This window comes from Humulus lupulus, chromosome 4 (assembly GCF_963169125.1).
Source record: "Humulus lupulus chromosome 4, drHumLupu1.1, whole genome shotgun sequence".
Classification (NCBI taxonomy): domain Eukaryota; kingdom Viridiplantae; phylum Streptophyta; class Magnoliopsida; order Rosales; family Cannabaceae; genus Humulus; species Humulus lupulus.
The window spans coordinates 137,543,839-137,565,242 of record NC_084796.1 but is presented as its reverse complement, the minus strand read 5'-3'; the positions used below and the strand labels follow the sequence as shown (position 1 = coordinate 137,565,242).

At 33.2% G+C, this 21,404-nt stretch overlaps 2 long non-coding RNA genes and 1 pseudogene across 2 annotated transcripts; all 3 read left to right on the top strand.

The window, feature by feature from the left end:
• Window positions 1–5,046: 5,046 nt before the first annotated feature.
• LOC133829191 (uncharacterized) lies at window positions 5,047–5,844 on the top strand. Its single transcript, XR_009891608.1, has 3 exons — window positions 5,047–5,360; window positions 5,536–5,615; window positions 5,748–5,844. It is a non-coding gene; the product is annotated as an uncharacterized LOC133829191 (long non-coding RNA).
• An 83-nt stretch (window positions 5,845–5,927) lies between these two features.
• On the top strand, window positions 5,928–7,123 carry LOC133829190 (uncharacterized). Its single transcript, XR_009891607.1, has 3 exons — window positions 5,928–6,008; window positions 6,813–6,936; window positions 7,035–7,123. It is a non-coding gene; the product is annotated as an uncharacterized LOC133829190 (long non-coding RNA).
• Window positions 7,124–7,143: 20 nt separating this feature from the next.
• On the top strand, window positions 7,144–17,151 carry LOC133832561 (callose synthase 5-like; annotated as a pseudogene).
• The last annotated feature ends 4,253 nt before the right edge of the window (window positions 17,152–21,404 follow it).

Genomic DNA, 21,404 nt, shown 5'->3' with positions numbered 1-21,404 from the left:
TTAGAACCCTAAGGGGTGTGAGGTATGTTCCTAATCTATCCTAAAACCTTATTTCACTAAGTGTGCTTGATGATGTGAAGGTAGAAAGAAAAATCAAGGGAGGGAAAATGAAACTCTGCAAGGGATCTATGGTGATTATGAAGGGAGTTAAGAAAAAAGGCCTATACTATCTAATAGGTGAACCAATTGCAAAGAATCACAATACAGTAACGGAATCACCAGAAAACTCAAAAGCAACACTGTGGCACAGAAGGCTTGGCCATATTAGTGAAAGAGGGTTATCAATTGTGAGTGACGAGCAACTATTAGGAAAGGACAAAGTCAGTAAAGTGGATTTTTGTGAGTACTGTGTACTTGGGAAACATCATAGGCTCAAATTTATAATAGGTACACACAAAACTAAAGCTATGCTAGAGTATATTCATTCCAATTTATGGGGTCCAGAAAAAACTGCTACACATGGGGGTAATGTTTATTTCATGTCTATTGTAGATGATTTCTCTAGGAAAGTGTGGTTGTTTTTGCTTAAACATAAAAATGGGGCTTTTATCAAATTTAAACAGTGGAAAATACTGATAGAAAATCTAACTAACAAGAGAATAAAAACCCTAAGAATAGATAATGGCTTAGAATTTTGCAATACTAAATTTGACCTATATTGTAAAGAAAATGGGATCCAAAGACACAGAACAGTCAGATTAACACCACAACAAAATGGTGTGGCTGAAATAATGAATATGACTATTTTAAATAAAGCTAGGTGCATGATGATACAATCTGGTTTATCACACGGTTTCTGGGGGGAGGCAGTAATGACATCTGCTTATTTAATAAACAGATGTCCTTCAAGTGCCATTGAGTTCAAAACTCTAGAGGAAAGATGGTTGGGTAAACCACTTGATTTGTCTAACCTTAAAGTCTTTGGTTGTGCAGCCTATGTACACCAAAGCATTGGAAAATTCGAACCTAGAGCTATTAAAGGAGTGTTCCTAGGATATCGCGAGGGTGTTAAGGGATACAAAATTTGGTTGAGGGATAAGGGTGGATTTAAAAATATTGTAAGCAGGGATGTAATTTTTCAAGAAAATGTATTTCCTTGTTTATCTAACACTAACCCTGCAGGTATACAATCTAGTACTAACCCTGCAGGAACTATAAGTTTAAATCTAGAAATTGCAGACCAAACACTACTAGAAAACTATACTTAGGCAACACACGAGAGACAACAGTTTTCATAGAACAGTCGTCTCGTGTCAAAAATAGACATGACACGACATTATCTGTTGAACTGTTGTGTCATGCAAATTAAAACTTGCATGAGACAATAGTTTTAGTGAGACTGTCATAACATTTCTACTTTTAACATGAGACAACATTTCTACGAAAATTGTCGTCTCATCCAAATACAATTTTTTTTAATCAAGTATTCATAAATTTGTATTTTGTTAATATAATTTAATATATTAAATAAATATATTCATAAAAAATGTTAAATTAATAATTTGAAACATAGAATAGCTATTAGTTATATAAATAAATTATTCAAATAATTTTCTATTTTTTAATAATTTATCATATTAATTGCAAATTCAATTGGTTATTATATTTTTATGTCCAATTTGTCATAAGGTAGGTCACCAAAACGTATATATAGTATTTAGGAATTGTTAGTGATAATAGTATAAGTAAAATTATTTTTTATTTTAATTGAAAATTTATATAAATTAAAATATTTGAAATATTTATCATCACAAAAACAAATTATTTTTAGTCACAATACATTTTGCGACTAAAAAATATAAACATTGTAACTAAAAAAACTTCATCAACATTATGTTATTACTAAAAAAATCTATGACGAAAAGTATTAGTAACACAAAATGTAATTTATTGTGATTAAAAATATATTTAGTCATAATAAATTCTATCATTATATTATAAGTTTTAAGAGAATTTTTAGAGTTGTGATATGTAAAATTATTTTTGATAATAGGAGTGCAAAATTGTAACATCCCACAAATTCTACATTAAGAATTTTACGGAAAAAAATAATATTTTATTGAAAAAATAATTTAATTGGGAAAGTTATGAAAATTAAATCACTTTTGATTTAATTATATATTGAGATGATAAATAGATTTTTATGTCCCAAGTTGTGCATTATTTTTTGGAATAATTAATAAATGATATTAAAATTTAAAAATAAAAAATAATTAGAATTTAAAGAGTTTTATTTTTTTTAATTCATATTATTTATTGAGAAATAAATAATAAGAACTCTTTTTAATTTTTTTTAAATAGAATTTATTATGATTTGAATATTTTACATTTTAAATTGTGAGATTTAAAATAAAAAAAAATGATTGCTCAATTATTATATCATTTATGATATAAAATGTTTTAATTTCAATAAAAATATTATTTTATTAAATAATTGTGATAAATTGGTTTAAAATGTAATCTAATTATTTTTTGGGATTTAAAAATGATTTAGATAAATATTTTTTGTGGCAGATTTAGATAAATATTTGTTTAACTTAAAAAAAATACTCTAGTAATTAAGTGCTAAATTAACAAAATAGAGTAACTAATAAAATAATTGATAAATAAATGAATTAATATATTAAATATCAGATTTTATTTAATTGAATAAGAAAAAGGAGTTAAAAATTATAATACTAGAATTCTAAAATTGTATTAGCCCCTTCTCTCTCCTCTTCTTCCCAGCCCGATACCACCACTCTTTCTTTTCTTCTCTCGCATCTCAGTCGGCCAGACCAAATGAGCCATCTCCAGCAACCACCCAATGACACGCACCCTACCACAAGCTTCCTTGGCCCCCAAAACCCCCCAACTCGTGAAGCTTGCCTCCCCACTCGTCGGCATCCGTCGCAACTGGCCCCCCGAAGTTCTGTCGCCGATGTGAGTATGGAGGATTTTTCTGGCCTCCACCGTCTTCGAAACAAGAATTCAAGGGAATGGTTGGGTTTGTGAGCTCAAGATAAGCAAAACCCCTATGGAAATTGGACTGAAATGTCGCTGGAGGTGCTCACCAATGTCAAGAACGACTTTCTTCTTCTTCTTATAAGTTCTTTCTTTTGTTTCCTTTTCTTCTTTAGTATATATTACTGTCACTGAATCTTGTGGAGCCAGAATTGCATATATTAACTCTTTTTAAAGCTACAAATCTAGGACCCTATTTATTTTGATATATATATATTCAGCTTGAGAAAGAATGTGAGATATTTGGTTTTGGCTTATTATTTTAGACAAATTTATGCTTACTAGCCATTTGGGTATTCTCTTCTTTCTCTGCGTAGTAGCTCTATTTTTTTTCTCATTCTCTATCTATATTTCTATATGTATACATTTTGAATCCTTCTCAATAATTTGTGAAATAAGGGATATCTGAATGACTTCACCTGTGCTGGCCTCTTCGCTCCTAATAGCTTCTTCTTCAAAACCAGGGCACTTCTGAGAGAATTGCCTCCTTTTATGAGCTTTGATGTGTATATTATTTGGTGTAAAGTATATATAGAAGCATTGGCTTATGCTTAGAGGGCATATCTATTTGTTATATTCATTGATTTCAGATCTATTCCATGGATATACATACACGGTATGCTCTCTCGTCAACCCTTATTGGTGGTGTAATGGGTGCACATGCTCAATTATGGGAGGTATATTTGCTATATTTAATCTTCTATGCTCTTCTCCTTTTGTAGCATTCCCTTTCATAATGTGTTTGAGTAGTTATCTTGATGCTCATAATATTCTTTTTCTGTGTTTTGTCTGTTGCACATAAATTGTTTGTTAAAATGCCTTAGTGAAATGGATTGTAGTGTGCAATCTTATATTTTCATATACTGATGACTTGTATAGCTATAACCAGGTTAATAGAAACAAAATGATACTAGTTTTACACGTACAATTGATTTTTTCATTATCATTGTACTAATTTTTTTTATCTTGTAGTCATTCTTTCATGTATGTGATATGGGATTTGATCTAGTTAGCGCTGCACATTTAATATTAATGAAGCATTTATATTGAAAAGGGAATTTAAATACATGTGCTCCTATTTTGTTTTCTTCTCAATATTGAAGTGTTATTTTAAAACTTTACATTTTTAGGCAGAGACATCAAAACTTAGTTCTATATTTTTATTTGGAAGGAATTGAAATTTGGTAACTGCAGATAAAATTGGCTTGTGGAAGAGGAAAGAATCATATTAAAAATATCTCTACTTTAGTCATGTATCTTTTCAAGATTAAGCAAACCAGATAACAACTTTGCTCAAGTAGTTGTTTGAATCAAAGCTGAGCTACCACTTATTTACTTTGTTGAATTATGACTTGTCAAGTTTATATTAATTACTATTATGGAGGAAAAGAAAATATACATTTCAGTTGCATTTTTGTGTTGTATATTTGTTGAAACTAGGCATTGATTGCCATTTGTTAGCAAATGCATACAACAAATTCATGCCCATCAAGAACATTCTAACTTATGATTACTTGTTACATATAAATATACTTGTCTAGCTTGACTAGTCTTGAAGCTCAACTCCTTGGTGTCTCTTATTACTTGTATAAATTCTTGATTGTAACTAAGACTTTTGTTTGCATTATTGAAGACATCATATGCTTCATATTCTGCAAGACTGTAACTAATATTGAAATTGAAATAATGCATTTTCATTATTTACCAGCATATGCATAATATTCCTCTAGTAATTATTTTTGAAATCATGACAAGGTGGATCATCAAGCAAGAATTAAAATGTTTTTTTCCCTAGTCGTACATCATGTACCTTACTTTTTCTGATCAGACTTCTATAGATGTCTAAATAAGTGACTAACTCAGTAGGTCTCAACTCAAGTATAATTTGGCTCATGTATATCTCATGCCTTTTTTAACACCTCTTGTAAATATCTGTAGTGCCTTTGCGCAAACTCTTAAATCGTGATTTTTGAGTATTCACAGAGTTGAATATGAATGGCATGAGTTCTTCCCCAAGGGTATTACTTGTTGCTTCTTCTTGTGACATGAGCATTCACTTAATTAACTTGTTTTCTATGCTAATACTCTCTTTCCAATGCAGCTCAAAACAACTATGGAGCGGTCGTGTCACTTTGGGCATCAGTTATCATGGTCCTTTTACTACATCTTTCCTTAAGTTTGACATAATGGTTCATTAATGTGCTCTTGTATAAATGAAACTTCTTGCTGGCATTGATGAGACACCTCATACTGTCCCCCATCATATGCAGGTTTATTTTATGGATACACAAATTTGGTATTCAGTTTATTCAACTTTATATGGTGGTGTCATTGGGGCCTTTGATCGTCTAGGAGAGGTAATCGATTTGATTATTATTTTTCGTACATCAATTTAATTTAATGCAAGTTGTATGTTATGTTTCCTGTTCACTTCTTGGGATAGCCTGGTAATGAATGAAATCAATACTTTCTTATCTACTCATTCTTATAGTAACAGTTGTCACTGATTAAAGCATGCCCACTTTCTTACAGATACGAACATTGGGGATGCTTAGATCAAGGTTCCAGTCCTTACCTGATGCATTCAACACATATCTGGTGCCTTCAGATAGGTCGCAAAAAAGAGAATTTTCTTTTGCCAAGCGTTTTGCTGAGGTTGCTTTTAAAAAAAATTGTACTGTTTCATGGCATTAGCAATGGTATAGATTCCTTCAATATATCTTTGTTTGCACTTCACCCTGCAGATTACAGCAAGCAGGAGAAGCGAAGCTGCAAAATTTGCACAATTGTGGAATGAAGTTATATGTAGCTTCCGAGAGGAAGATCTCATTAGTGACAGGAAAGGCCTAAAATTCAGTCATTTTTTAACTAACTTGTGTTCATCTTTTTATTAAAGATATACTTGGTTCCTTTACTTCAGGGAAATGGATTTGTTGCTAGTTCCTTATTCATCAGATCCAGGGCTGAAGATTATTCAGTGGCCACCTTTTTTGCTTGCTAGCAAGGTAAGTATAAACATTTTGAGATCTTACATATGTTACCGTGGCCTTATTTGACCTTTTCTTTTTACCTCTGCAGATACCAATAGCATTGGACATGGCAGCTCAATTTAAATCTAGGGACTCTGATCTCTGGAAGCGTATATGTGCTGATGAATACATGAAATGTGCAGTGATTGACTGTTATGAATTTTTCAAGCATGTCTTGAGCATTCTTGTGGTTGGAGATAATGAAAAAAGGTTATATTGGTAGCAATTGGTTTCTCTACAAGTAGAATATATAATTCTGTTTGTTTCAGTTTCTAGAAATCGAAGAGTCAGAATAAAACTAATGTCTAGTTTTGTAGTCTATAATGTAAATGAGTTACAGTTCTTACGGTTTCTGAAACTTCTTTGTCACACTTAAAATTTTCTCTTACATATCAAGATTTCAAAACAAAATTTAAAAACTGGAAAAGGTACTGGGTAATTACATTGTTTTTTTAAAAAAAAAAATTAATTTTTCCATTACTCTTATAGCTGGGAACACTTGATTTTGATCTTTGCATTTTTGGCTATACTGTTTCTAGTTTTTCATGTATGAGCTAAATTTCAACGATTTTTCTTTTTTTTTTCCTTTTAACACCACAGATTGATTTCATTTATGCCAAGTCATTTATGCTTGAACCAAATAACATGTACCATAATGTAACCTGTAGAAATTACAAAAAAGTGTTTTATATATTATTGAGCGTGGATATCAATAATTATTATAGTCTCATCCTATATAAAATGTTCCTATACATTCTAATATGATTTTATGGTTTGCAGGATAATTAGCATCATTATTAAAGAAGTTGAAAGTAGCATCTCAAAAAATCAGCTTCTTGCAAACTTCAGAATGGGTCCTTTACCTACTCTTTGCAAGAAATTTGTGGAGCTTGTAGAGATCTTGGTAAATTATTAGAAGAGAACATATATGTAATTATATACACAGTACATGCTTAGCTTGAAAATTCAATAAACTTTATTATTACAACTTCTTTGTTGAAGAAAGACGCTGAACCATCCAATAAAGATACAGTGGTGTTGTTGCTGCAAGATATGTTGGAAGTTGTCTCCCGTGACATGATGGTGAATGAGCTCAGGTAGGTTTAATATTATGCCATTCTATCTGAAGCAATTGTTGTGAGTTTTAAAAGTTGAATTGTAATTCATTAACTTTTTTCATGTTATACCTTTCAGGGAATTGCTTGAAGTTGGTCATAGCAGCAAGGATACTAGGAGACAACTTTTTGCAGGTACTGATACAAGACCTGCCATAGCATTCCCCCCAGTTGTCACAGCTCAGTGGGAAGAACAGGTATAAAAATTTAGACTCAGATGCATTTTAACTGCAATCTGTTGTAACTATTTAACTGAAACATGCTTATTGCTTGCCATCATTCTAGATAAGACGCCTATACCTCTTGTTGACAGTGAAGGAATCTGCTACTGATGTACCAAATAACCTCAAAGCATGTAGAAGAATCTCATTTTTCACAAATTCACTGTTCATGGATATGCCACGTGCCCCCAAAGTCCGGAAAATGCTTTCTTTCAGGTTCGGTAAAAGTTCTTAACTCATAAACATGGAACATATTAATTCCATACGCCTGAACCTTCTTGAAACTAGTCAGGGTACTTGTAATTAGAATAGCAAGGTCTTTTAAGGCCTCAGCATATGATCTACCAGTACCTTTCAAAACCCAGAAAGTGGCATGTAGCTTCTACTTGCATTATTTCTTTTCTTTTTTTTAACGTTGAATATTTAAAAGCATATATTATTTCACTTACTTTTTCCTGGGGGTTATATTCATGGAACAAATTGGCTAGGAGTTTAGTGTATGTTTCTATCCTTGTATGTGCAGGAAATATTTTATCTGCAATATATTATATTCTTGCAGCCAGCATAGCTTAGGCTCATAAAATGAAATATTGACTGCATGATTTGTATCTTAATTTCCTGCTACTGGCAGTGTCATGACTCCATACTACAGTGAGGAGACAGTTTACTCTAAAACTGACCTTGAGTTGGAAAATGAAGATGGTGTATCAATCTTATATTACTTGCAGAAAATTTTCCCAGGTGTGTGATTCTGTCTTTTAACTTTGTTTCACAGTAAATTTTCTATTTGATTTAATGACCACATTCTGAATTCGGTATTTAATCATTTTGCAACTTGCAGATGAGTGGAATAACTTCATGGAGCGAATTAATTGTAAAAAAACTAGCGAGATATGGGGAACTGAGGAAAACATTTTACAGCTTCGTCACTGGGTCTCCCTAAGAGGACAAACTCTCTGCAGAACAAGTATTGGATGCATTCCTTTCTCATGTTTCATAGTATTAATCAGCTTGTTATACTGACTATTTTTTGTGTTTCAGTTCGAGGAATGATGTACTACAGATGAGCTTTGAAGCTTCAGGCTTTCCTTGACATGGCCAATGAAAGTGGTAAGAGTATTTTCACCCAAATCTTTAACCAAGAGACTTCTAAAGATCTTGTTGCAAATTCTAGTGCCTTCATATATTAAGGCCTTTTTGGGATTGTAGCTTTTACAGAAATCATCAACTATTCTGTCTTCTGAAAACAAGATCTCAGTTGCTTCATAAAATTTATAGTGTATCTTTCTGTGTTGTAGTCAATTTTATTTCACTTGAAAAAACAGGATTGTGCTAAAAAATCATGCAAAAGTTATTAAAGCTTTAGAAGTTTAGACTCAATCTAACAAACTCTTACTTCCTAGTCCTCTTTTTTTGGGTTTTAGGAATCAATGTCTATCAAGCTCTTAGTTCTTAGTACACTTTAATTGTGCATGTTTATTATATGCTAGTGGTGTTTGCCTATGAACACAATCAATGTTTTTCCTGATCTCTGTCCATATGAGGTAGTGTAAGTAGTTATATTTTCTTTATGTTTGTAATTTCTTGCTGTGAACAGAGATACTTGGAGGCTACAAAGCCATAACAGTTCCTTCAGAGGAAGATAAAAAAAGCCAAAGATCTCTTTATGCACAATTAGAAGCAGTTGCTGACATGAAATTCACATATATCGCTACCTGTCAAAACTATGGCAACCAGAAGCGAAGTGGAGATCGTCATGCAACAGACATCCTGAACTTGATGGTCAAGTATATTCTCCGTTTGTTAATTAATGTTACATGTCATTTCTTCATTTCATTCAAGAATTTAATTTTTTTTTCCTTTGTACAGTAATCCTTCTCTTAGGGTGGCATATATTGATGAAGTTGAAGAGAATGAAGGAGGAAAAGTACATAAAGTTTATTATTCAGTTTTGGTGAAAGCTGTTGATAATCTTGATAATCTTGATCAGGTAAATATTGAGAACAATAATTGTGCTTCTATGCCTTATGATATACAACTGATTGTTTTGGTACCGGTTTAAAGGAAATATATCGGATAAAATTACCAGGTTCAGCCAAGATAGGAGAAGGAAAGCCAGAAAACCAAAACCATGTTATAATTATCATGAGAGGAGAAGTTCTCCACACGATTGACATGAATCAGGTAACCATTAGAATTTGAAGTTATCTTATGTTGTCTTTTGAATTAAGGCCAAGTTTGAGGCTGAAAGCTTCCAAATTTCTGTAGGACAATTACTTGGAAGAAGCTTTAAAAATGCGTAACCTTTTGGAAGAATTCAATGGGCAGCTAGGCTTCTTGAGCGGAAGAGTCATAGCTAGAGTAACTTTTGAAATCATAATTAAAAAATATACTAATTGTAGTTTTTAGTTATCCCTTACATAGTTATTACAAGTGTATATTTTGTTCTTGTAATTTTTAAATTTGGAACATACTGAGTTCTATTGATTATTTTGTTTGCCTATTGATTCTGTCTGAACCATGTTGTAATTACACAAGAAATTATGAATGAATATAGTAGTTGAAAATAAAGAAATGAAAAAATTCCCATATTCTACATGGGACGACGGTCTCCACAAAATTGTTGTCTTATGTATTACAGGGGACGATGCTTGCACATAAATTGTCATCTCATGTACTGCAGAAAGATGACGCTTGAGTAGGAACTGTCGTCTCATTTACTGCAGTGGATGATGCTTGCACAGAAACTGTTGTCTCATGTACCACAAGAGACAACGTTTGTATAGGAACCATCGTCTCATGTACGGTAGGAGATGATGCTTTTATTTAAACCGTCGTTTCATGCATTACATGGCATGACATTGCATGGGACGACAGTACTAGAACCGACGTATGAGAGTCCATACGACGGTTTAAAACCATCGTCCCATGTCAATTTTGTAGTAGTGAAACAAAGGAACAAGTGTTAGAGAATATATTTTATTGCTCAATGAAAAAGTGGAAAAACCAAAAATACAACTCTATGCAAAGAATACGATGGACTAGATGATAGATAAATAGGTTTACAACTCAATGACCAACAATACAAGTAAATGTAGAGAAGAGAGAAAGAAGAGAATTATTAGAACTAAAACTCTAAAACAAGAAATACCAATAAATATGTAAATAGAAATAGAAGAAGAGGATTACAAACTCAATACAATAATAATACAAGAAGAACAACTGAATGAAAAATCAATGGAAAACACAAACTCACACTCAACCAAAGTGTAGAGTAGTGGGGATCACCAACTTAAACAAGGTTCAAAACCTTTGTCCAAAAGTTTATTTCCCCCTATTCTCTAAGCACTAAGGGATCTCTCAAGGAAATAGCTCTCTGGAATAATCAAGCCTCAAGGTGAATTTTTCAGCCAAGTACTTTGTGGATGAAAAATGGTGTGTCTTACAAGTGAGCATTAGACTCCTATTTATAGAGTTTGAGATACCCTTTGGATTTCAAATTCCACCAACCCCCATGGCTGTTACCAATGTTTAATTAGATTAATATGGAATTAAAATTGAGATTTGGGAGTTATTTGGGTTTTTAGAACCGTTCAACACATTTGGAAAAAAAATGAAAATTTGGCCTGAAATGCACCTGTGGCCGCGACCACTGCTCTCTGTCCCCCAGGCCGCGGCCACAGCCCATTTTCAGCACTTAAAAATGTGTTGTTTTTCCAAACGATTCCAAACCCTCCCAAATTATTTTGTAACTCCCAAAACACATTATTGAGGTTTAAATCATATCTCCAACAGCCATATTTCATAATGGCTTTATGAAATCCAATCTCAAATGTGTAACATATAATATACACATTATAGGGTAATATTTGGGAGTTACAAATTTGTAACTAATTTTGTAACTCCAAAATATGTCACATTTGGGCACACACATGTGTCTAATTTTGTGACTCTCAATAGTATGTTACAAGGTGTGACAAATCACATTTTGTCACATTATTTAATTTAACATTATATTATATGAAATCATATAACATTCCCCCACTATATTAAATAATCACTTTTTGTAACACTTATTTAATCAATCAAACATTATATTAAAATATAATATTCCCCCACTTGATTAAATAATCACTCTCTATAGAAACCTTTGCATTGGTGCATAAAGTAAAATGTCTTTCGACTTGAATTTTACCTTAGCGTAATTATCACAAAGTTTGTTGAAATTTTGGTTGCCGAAGCATTGAACCACTATCCCTTGATAACAAACCAGTGATAACACACACACCTTTGCTGTGTTCACTTGAGACCTCATTGTCTCGCTTTTGCACCATTAATTGCGATATACACATTCCATTCATTGACTTTTCTTGAGAATGACTCTCGATTCTCATGAGGGGCGGCACCACCCCTATGTCTATATAGGTAGAACTCTTATAGTATTTTGTTACCCTAAAATACTTGTCTTTTCAAGACTGAGTTCTATTAAAAAACCTTTCGATTTTAACCCTCATTTTGGTAACACACTAGTACTCTTATCTCAGATGGGACAAAATTTGAGTACTACTATCTATTCACTTGATTGATTTGTTATTACCTATTGAACCTAATACTAGTTTGGTGACTAGTATTAAGATAGGTTACCATCAACCGTGAATCTCTTTAGAGAGTCTAAGTCCCACCCCTTGAAATGTAGAAATGATTCCATTTGAATCATTTCTTTTCTCATGTATGCATACTTAGACACTCTCATTATTTTATTCAAACTTTGTTGCTAGCTATAGTTTGATTAAAATAGTTACCTCTTTAAAATAGTGATTTTGACCATAGTCAACACCCCCACTATTTTATAGTTTAATATCCAAGATAAACATTTGAATATTAATTCTAGAAACCTCTTTGTTTCTAAAATTCTCATTTATGTTTTAAATTGATTCCTTCTTGAATCAAAATATTACAAACAGTAACTTTAGACACCAAGCATGTCTAGATTTATCCATTCTATACACATATAGCGAATGTGGAATTCCAAATCACCTATTTGATAGGATGACCAAATTAATCAATTGATTAACAAAAAAATAAATTGATTTACTTTGGAGCATCACCCCCACATTTCTCACATATTGATAATAAAATACCACTTTAAAATATAAATCTCTTTATTTCTAATAAGTCATTTATCCTCCAAGATAAATCTAGACCTATGATTCTCAAAGTTCATCATGAGTCCTTAAGCTTCATGATAAACACTCAATAGATCAAGATAAAAAACCTCAATGTTTATCTTGATTCATTTACTTGCTAAAGCAAGGCACACTTATTTGAAAGTAACTTTCACTTTGTTGCTTTCTTTTATATATTTCACAAAATAAAATGTGAACACAAGTGTAATGTGAGAATTTCTCAAACAAATAATCACATTATGAAATAATAGGTCTACACACTTACCTATTATTTTAACAAGTTCATTTTGAAACTTTGTTAATGTCTCACACAAATGTCTCATAGCAAAATAAAGGATCATCATAGAATAATACTTTAATTTTATTGATAGCTTTCAAGAGTACAAGCTTTATTACAAAATAACAATTTTCCCAATAAGCACATAAACATGGTAATTATGCTAGGATCTCTTCTTCCTTTTCTATAGCATTTACCTCATTCTCATGTGGGTCCTTTCGGTACCCACACACTCTAGCATAGTGCCCAAGTTTTCCACAAACAAAACAATGACCTCTCACGTCTTTGAATTGTCCATGATTTTTCTTTGGACCTAAAGGGTTCCCACTACCCCTTTTGTTGTTGTTGTTGCCATTTGGATGCTTGTGTGAAACCGCATTGGCCTTGGAAGTCTCATCTTTAGACTCCTTCACACCCTTGTCTCTTATTCTCGATTCCTCTTCAATTCTAATGTGTTTTTGGATCTCTTCCAAAGTGTAATCCTCATTCTTATGGAGGATTCTTTTCCTATAGCTCATCCAAGTTGGTGGTAATTTTTCCACTATTGCACCAACTTGGAAGGCCTCAGGAAGCTCAATCTTGAGAACTTTCAACTTGTTCACAATCACTTGTAACTCATGAATTTGAGGTAAAAGAGTTTTCCCATCAATGAAAGAAAATTCAAAATATTGAGAAATTAAGAATTTTCTTGTACCTTCTTCCTCAGCCTTGTACTTACTCTCCAAGGCAACCCAAATCTCCTTCGCGGATTTGGTATTGGTATAGAGATCATATAGCCTATCGGATAGGGCATTAAGGATATGACCCCTACAAAGAAGGTTGTCCTATTCTCTCTTCCTTCTTTTCTCCACCTCTTCAGGAGTGTCTTTATCGGATGGCTCGGCTAGAGGTGCCAAGGATGACTCAAGGATGTAGGCTTTCTTGAGTGTTGTCAAAAGTAATTTCACCTTGTCTTGCCACCTAGTGAAATTGGATCCATCAAACCTATCCAACCTTACTAAGTCTTGGTTCATGATCTTTATGGTCTCTCCTTCCATTGAAACAAAAAGGAGTAAGCTTTTGATTGTTAGAGAATATATTTTATTGCTCAATAGAAAACTGGAAAAACCAAAAATACAACTCTATGCAAAGAATACGATGGACTAGATGATAGATAAATAGGTTTACAACTCAATGACCAACAATACAAGTAAATGTAGAGAAGAGAGAAAAAAGAGAATTATTAGAACTAAAACTCTAAAACAAGAGATACCAATAAATATGTAAATAGAAATAGAAGAAGAGGATTACAAACTCAATACAATAATAATACAAGAAGAACAACTGAATGAAAAATCAATGGAAAACACAAACTCACACTCAACCAAAGTGTAGAGTAGTGGGAATCACCAACTTGAACAACGTTCAAAACCTTTGTCCAAAATTTTATTTCCCCCTATTCTCTAAGCACTAAGGGATCTCTCAAGGAAATAGCTCTCTGGAATAATCAAGCCTCGAGGTGAATTTTTCAGCCAAGTGATTTGTGGATGAAAAATGGTGTGTCTTACAAGTGAGCATTAGGCTCTTATTTATAGAGTTTGAGATACCCTTTGGATTTCAAATTCCACCAACCCCCATGGCTGTTACCAATGTTTAATTGGATTAATATGGAATTAAAATTGAGATTTGGGAGTTATTTGGGTTTTTAGAACCGTTCAACACTGTAACGGCCCAACTACTCTAGACTTTTGGACCATTAACGAAAACTATACATAAATACTAATCCTTAATAAAACTTACAAGTGAAAAGACCATAACTTTATTAAGAAACTTGAAAAAAAAATAAAGATGTACCTTACATAAAATATTAAGTAGGATATGGGATCCCATTGTTTTAAAACCAAATCATGACATAATTAAAAAGAGATTTACATAATAAAATGCGGAAAATACATGTAAAAACCATAGGAAACAAAACTACATCCTCGAATCGAACGCTCGGCTCTTGAATCCATTCCGCCTCAATACACATTCTCCAAGCTTCCAAGAACCTTTCCCGCCACTAAGACTATTTTCCTGCACATATAAACAAAAAAGGAGTGAGCCTAATGCCCAGCAAGGAAAATCTAACACATAGTCCATATACATAAATTTCATAAAAAACATAAAACATAACATAACATAACACTTATATCACATACATACTATAATGGTCATTATTACTTGGGGTCCCATAGACTAAGCAAGTCATATGCCCATTAGATTAGTGGGGTCTTGCTAGCTAAGCAAGTCATATGCCCATAATCTATTTGGGGCTTGTTAGTCATATGGGTCATATGCCCAAGCCTACAAACATACTTAACATAACATATTTCACAACATAAAAATCATAAGATAACATATAAAAACATATAACATATAAATTCTATCCTATTTTCCTTACCAAAATTACCGGGATATGAGGACAGAGTTGGGACTTTGGAACACTCCTAAAAACCATTTGTAACAGAGTGAGTACTTTGAAGAAAAGAAATGAAAGGAATGGGAGGACTATACCATTGAGAATACACTTACCAAAAACTTATGTGCAAGTTCTTAGATTTCCTAACCAAAATAAAGAATAAGGTTGGAAGGCTGAGTAGAAGACTATGAGAACTTAAATAAAATAATACCAATGAACTAGAGTGTGGAAATACCTTGAAGACTTGTAAGACCAATCTAAACCTTGAACTGAAATGCTATAAAATCTTACTTCCCAAGTGTTTGATAAGCTTATGATGATCAAGCTTATGATTCCCAACCCAAGTGTTTATACTCTCACACTCACCTAGCAACTTGCAGCCTCTGAACTTAGAGTAATAGATGAATAAATGGCTGGGTACTAGGTCCTATTTATAGAGTTTAGGAATGAAAAGATCTCATTTAACTTGAATAAAAATAATGGCTTTTTAAGTGAAAATAATTTGAATTATCGTTCAGCAGAGGCTGAAGACTCGTTCAGAAAGGTGCTGGACTTATCAAGAGGTTGAAGGTTTGAATAGAAAACGATTTCAAAAACTTTCAAATTATGCTGAGAGGGGCGATATATCGCCCCCTGTAGGCGATATATCGCCTGGGCCAGTATGCCCGAGGCAATCGTGCATCGTTTCGGGTTTTTCGTATCTTCGTGCTGCGATATATCGCCCCCTATAGCTGCGATATATCGGCATACGCTGATTATTTAAACACGAAATTACACATTTTTAGCTTAATTTGAATTGAATAAACAGCCTTGACTAAGCCCTCAAACGTTTTCAAAGCTGCTGACTGACCTTAGAGCATTCAAACTTTACCCTTAATAAATTTAATCCTCAAAATACTTAATCATTAATAACCCATACATAACATGTGCTATAATCCTATTGGTTCTTATTTAAACCTTATAGTATACTAAATATTATCCTCAATATCAGTCATATTAATCAAACCTTAGGTTAAAATTAATATTCTTAAACTATAGGTTAAACTTAGAAAATCTACAAGTACTACTACGAGTGTCCAAATAAATCCCGGTCTGAACCAAAAATCCACAGTCATAAAGATAATGCTACTATTACTATTATACTACTATCTACTTAGCTAAGTAAAGTTCTTGGACTCTACAAATACATTTGGAAAAAACTGAAAAATTTGGCCTGAAATGCACCTGTGGTCGCGGCCAGGGACATCAGTGGCCACGGCCACTGCTCTCTGTCCCCCAGGCCGCGGCCACAGCCCATTTTCAGCACTTGAAAATGTGTTGTTTTTCCAAACGATTCCAAACCCTCCCAAATGGTTTTGTAACTCCCAAAACACATTATTGGGGTTAAAATCATATCTCCAACAGCCATATTTCATAATGGCTTTATGAAATCCAATCTCAAATGTGTAACATATAATATATACATTATTGGGTAATATTTGAGAGTTATAAATTTGTAACTGATTTTGTTACACCAAAATATGTCACATTTGGGCACACACATGTGTCTAATTTTGTGAATCTCAATAGTATGTTACAAGGTGTGACAAATCACATTTTGTCACATTATTTAATCTAACATTATATTATATGAAATAATATAACAATAAGAACATGATATAAATTAGGTGGAACCCACTATTCACCAATCTGAACCTAATCCAGTTCAAGTGGAACCTATTAATGAGGAAGTACAAAGAACTGAGCAACTAGAAGAACCCCAGCAAACTGAAAATCTGACAAACTACAAGCTAACCCGAGACAGAGAGAAGAGGGTTCCTAAACAAAATTTGAAATATAGCTTCAATATATGGAATGAAGATCTAGCTTATGCTTTATGAGTAACCTAGAAGTTAACACTGAAGAACCACAGAGCTATGAAGAAGCAGTAAAGGGAAAGAATTTAGAGAATTGGATACAAGCCATGAAGGAAGAGATGAAATCTCTTCAAAAGAACCAAACTTGGAAACTGGTACCTAAACCTAAGGGAAAGAGTATTATTGCTTGCAAGTGGTTGTATAAACTAAAAAAAGGAAGGACCAAGGGTGAACCTAGAAGGTACAAGGTTAGATTTGTATCTGAAGGCTTCACACAGAAAGAAGGAATAGATTTTACAGAAATTTTCTCACCAGTAGTAAAATATAAGACTATCAGAATTATTCTATCCGTAGCTACATAGTTCAACATGGAAATACATCAGATGGATGTAACAACAGCCTTTCTACATGGATATTTGGAAGAAGACATCTACATGCACCAGCCTAAGGGGTTTGAGGTCAAAAGAAAGGAATAATATATTTATAAACTGACTAAGTCCTTGTATGGACTTAAATAGTCCCCTAGACAATGGAACAAGAAATTTGATGCTTTTATGATGAAACTAGGATTCACTAGAAGTTACTATGACACGTGCCTATATTTTAAAGGAACTAAGGTGAATGAGGTTATCTACTTACTATTGTATGTAGATGACATGTTGATTATTAGCAAAGAAAGGTCTCAGATAGATGTTGTATAAATTCGATACGCAAGTGCACGTAATCGTAACAAGTAATAAAGAGTAAGTAAGATTCGTTCCCACGAGGACTGTATATTAAGTACCAAAACTTAATTCCTATTTCTATTTGGCTAATGATAATTGAGTCACAAAAATTAACTAAAATTGTAAAACAAAAATCTAAAATTAACTTCAATAATTGAAATTAAATAATGTTAAGAAAATTCAATGGATTAAAAACTAGGGCAATCAATTTCATCAACCATCCTCTTTAATTCTTATTAACACAAATCTTACTATTCAATTCTTCTCTTGTGATAACAGGTCAACAATAATAACTTATATTCGTACTAGGATATATAAGTCTCAATCCTATGCAAATTTTCTACATCTCTGTGATAAATAAACATAAGATAGGCATTAAGATTAACAACCATAAAACTACACAGACCACACAGGTACTCTCGTCCTAATATGAAATCTATGTTTATTCAATTATAGCATATTCAATTCTCACTTCTCAGATTTCGAATCAAAATCATATATTTCATGTCAATGGTGATCAATCATTCACAAGCATTAGATTCAAATTGAATAAATCACAAGATAAAATTGAAATCATAAAACTTGCATTAATTTAAAATAAAGATTCAGGAGAATCCATTAACACCCTAGAAAAATAGTTTAGTTCATGATCAAATCCATAATAACCATAGAAGAAATTAAAAGCATTCAAAATACAAAAATTCAAAGTAGAAAAGAAGAAAATTGTGATGAATTCTTCAATTCCGCTTGCAATCCTCCACAATGTGCCTTCAGTCGTCTCCTAGGTTAATCTCTTCTTAAAACGTCATTAAGAAAGCTTTTATAATCCCTAATTAATTATGTGCGAAAGGACAAAATTGCCCTTGAAAAATGCCCTAACTTCGGCTTCCGTACGGACTGGCGCCGCGGCTCCATTTGATAGAGCCGCAGCTCTAGTGCATTTCGCGACCCGAATTTCCTCTCTGACTTCATGTAGCGTCGCAGCTCTACTTGATAGAGCCGCAGCTCTAATTCAGATTTTAATAGAGCCTCAGCTCTAATGCTGACAGATTTGTTTTTCCTTCTCTGTAACTCATAGGGCCGCGGCTCTACACCATAGAGTTGCGGCTCTAATTCCATTTTTTCGCCAAATCTTCAATTTGACCCCCGGTTTCACCTAGCTTCCATTCCTTAGCCCGTTTAACACCGTTTCTTCAAGAATTAAGCGCTTTTCCTCCAATTTCAAACTATTTCCTTCATAACCACACTTAATCCTGAAAACACAATAAACACCGGCATAATATCGCACAAAACCAAATAAAATATTAAAATTGCCTCTTAAAACACGCCATAAAAACATATCAAAACTAATCCTAATAATAGATGTGATGAAAGGATTACTTAAAATAGAATTCGAAATGAAGGACCTAGGTACAGCTAATAAGATACTAGGGATCACTATAAGGAGGGACAAAGGCAATGGAAGGCTATGTATGACTCAAGAGGACTACATTAACAAGATAATAGAAAAGTTTTCTATGATGGGAGCTAAACCTGCCTCACAACCTACCACAAATCAGTATACCCTATCTAAGTACCAGTGTCCTAAGACCAAGACATAAGAGGAAGAAATGAGTAAGGTGCCCTATTCTAATCCAGTGGGCTCTATAATGTACCTAATGGATTGTACAAGACCAGCCTTGCCTATTCTATTAGTATTCTTAGTAAGTATATGTCTAATCCTGGAAAAATTCATTGGTTTGCTATGAAGTGGTTAATCAGATACCTAATTGGATCTACAAAGGTGGGATTAGTCTACAAACAGCAACAAGCAAGTACTACAATAGAGGGATACAGTGATGCTAACTATGCAGGGGATAGGGACAGCCATAAGTCTACATCTGCCTATATGTTCTTAATGGGAGGAAATTGTGTTAGCTTGAAAGTTCAACTACAACCTGTTGTGGCACTATCAACTATAGAATCAGAGTACATAGCAACTACTGAAGCAATAAAGGAAGCTATTTGGATAAAGGCCTAATGGAGGAAATTAAACTACTTAATGGTATATCTACTATCTATTCAGATAGCCAAAGTTGTGTGCATCTATGCAAGAATCCTATGTTATATGACAGAACTAAACACATAGAGATAAAATACCAATTCATCAGAGATAAGGTGACACAAGATCGCATTTTCATAGACAAAGTGCCTACAGAAGACACCCAATCAGATATGGGAACTAAAGTGGTAACCCTGACTAAATTTAAGCACTACGTAAGTTTACTAGGGATTGACACAGGATGGTGAAACTAGCAGAATAGAGCTAAGACCCTCAGATGGATCACAAACTATATATAACAACTTAAGTGGAGATTCAGGTGGAAATTTTTGTGTAAATCCCCACTTAAACTGTTATCAATCAATACAGTTACAATATAAACTCTCTTGCCCGAAGGCTTACAAAATCAATTACAGGAAAAGTTTCTCACATGCTCTCTTTTACAAAAATAGTTACATGAAAATGAAAACAACTCAGACCCTAACAAAATTTTAACAGAATTAAATAGCCTCATCAGATACAAGCAAGAAGGAAGAGTTACCCTATATATACCTAATGCTAGCACCTGTTGAATCAACCCAACTTCTTGAAGCAGTGCAGGAGTTCTCATGAGCAAGTTAGATAGTGAGAGACATAGAAACAAAAGAGAGGGTTAGTGAGAGGTTTTGTAAGAAGGAAAGTGAGAGAAAAATACAAAACTGGGAGAGTTTAAAGAAGAGGATTACCTTGTTGATTCTTCTGTGACTTGGAATCCATTGCCGAAACATTGTAACACCACCATTATAGTGAAGATCATAGCTCACCATCTAAGGAGCAGCTCAACGAGGATGTAACCCAAGTTTTGGGCAAACCTCGATAAAATTTATGGTGTTTTCTTTTCCTTTGATTCTCTTTCATTTCTCTGTTTGTGTAAACCTAATTGATCAGACTAATTTATGGTTTTGAATGTGATTGGGTTTTGGGATTTTCTTTGTTTTTGGTCTGCTAGGGTTTGATAGAAGTTGTGAGATCGATTTGAGTTTGAAACTTGTGAAATGTTTTGTTATTGAAGGGATCTAATACGGTGTCGTTTAAAGGCTTTGACTTGTAGTCAAAAGCATGGGAGTGAAAGGTAATATCTGGGGATTTGTTGGTGTAGGGATTAGATAGTAATTTTAACCTACAAGACCCGTATCCCATATATAAAAGTACACATCGTGATAAACATATCCAAAGTAAAATTGTTTGAAAATTTCAGTGAAAATATAAGTGGTGTGGGTTTGAAAAAAAAAAAGACATCACTAGGTAATTTATTTGTGGCTTATTTGCACCATAAAACCCCAATCTACCTCACATTTGGCACTTAATTCCCCATCCTTCATACTTTTGCAATTAAATCATAATCCTTAATGAAAGTTAGCAGTTGTTAGTTTTGTTTGCTTATTCTGTTAACTTGTTCTGTTAAATAATTTTTAAAGAAAAAAGTAATTGAAATTACTCTCATTTCGTCTCTCCATTCCAACAAAATTGCC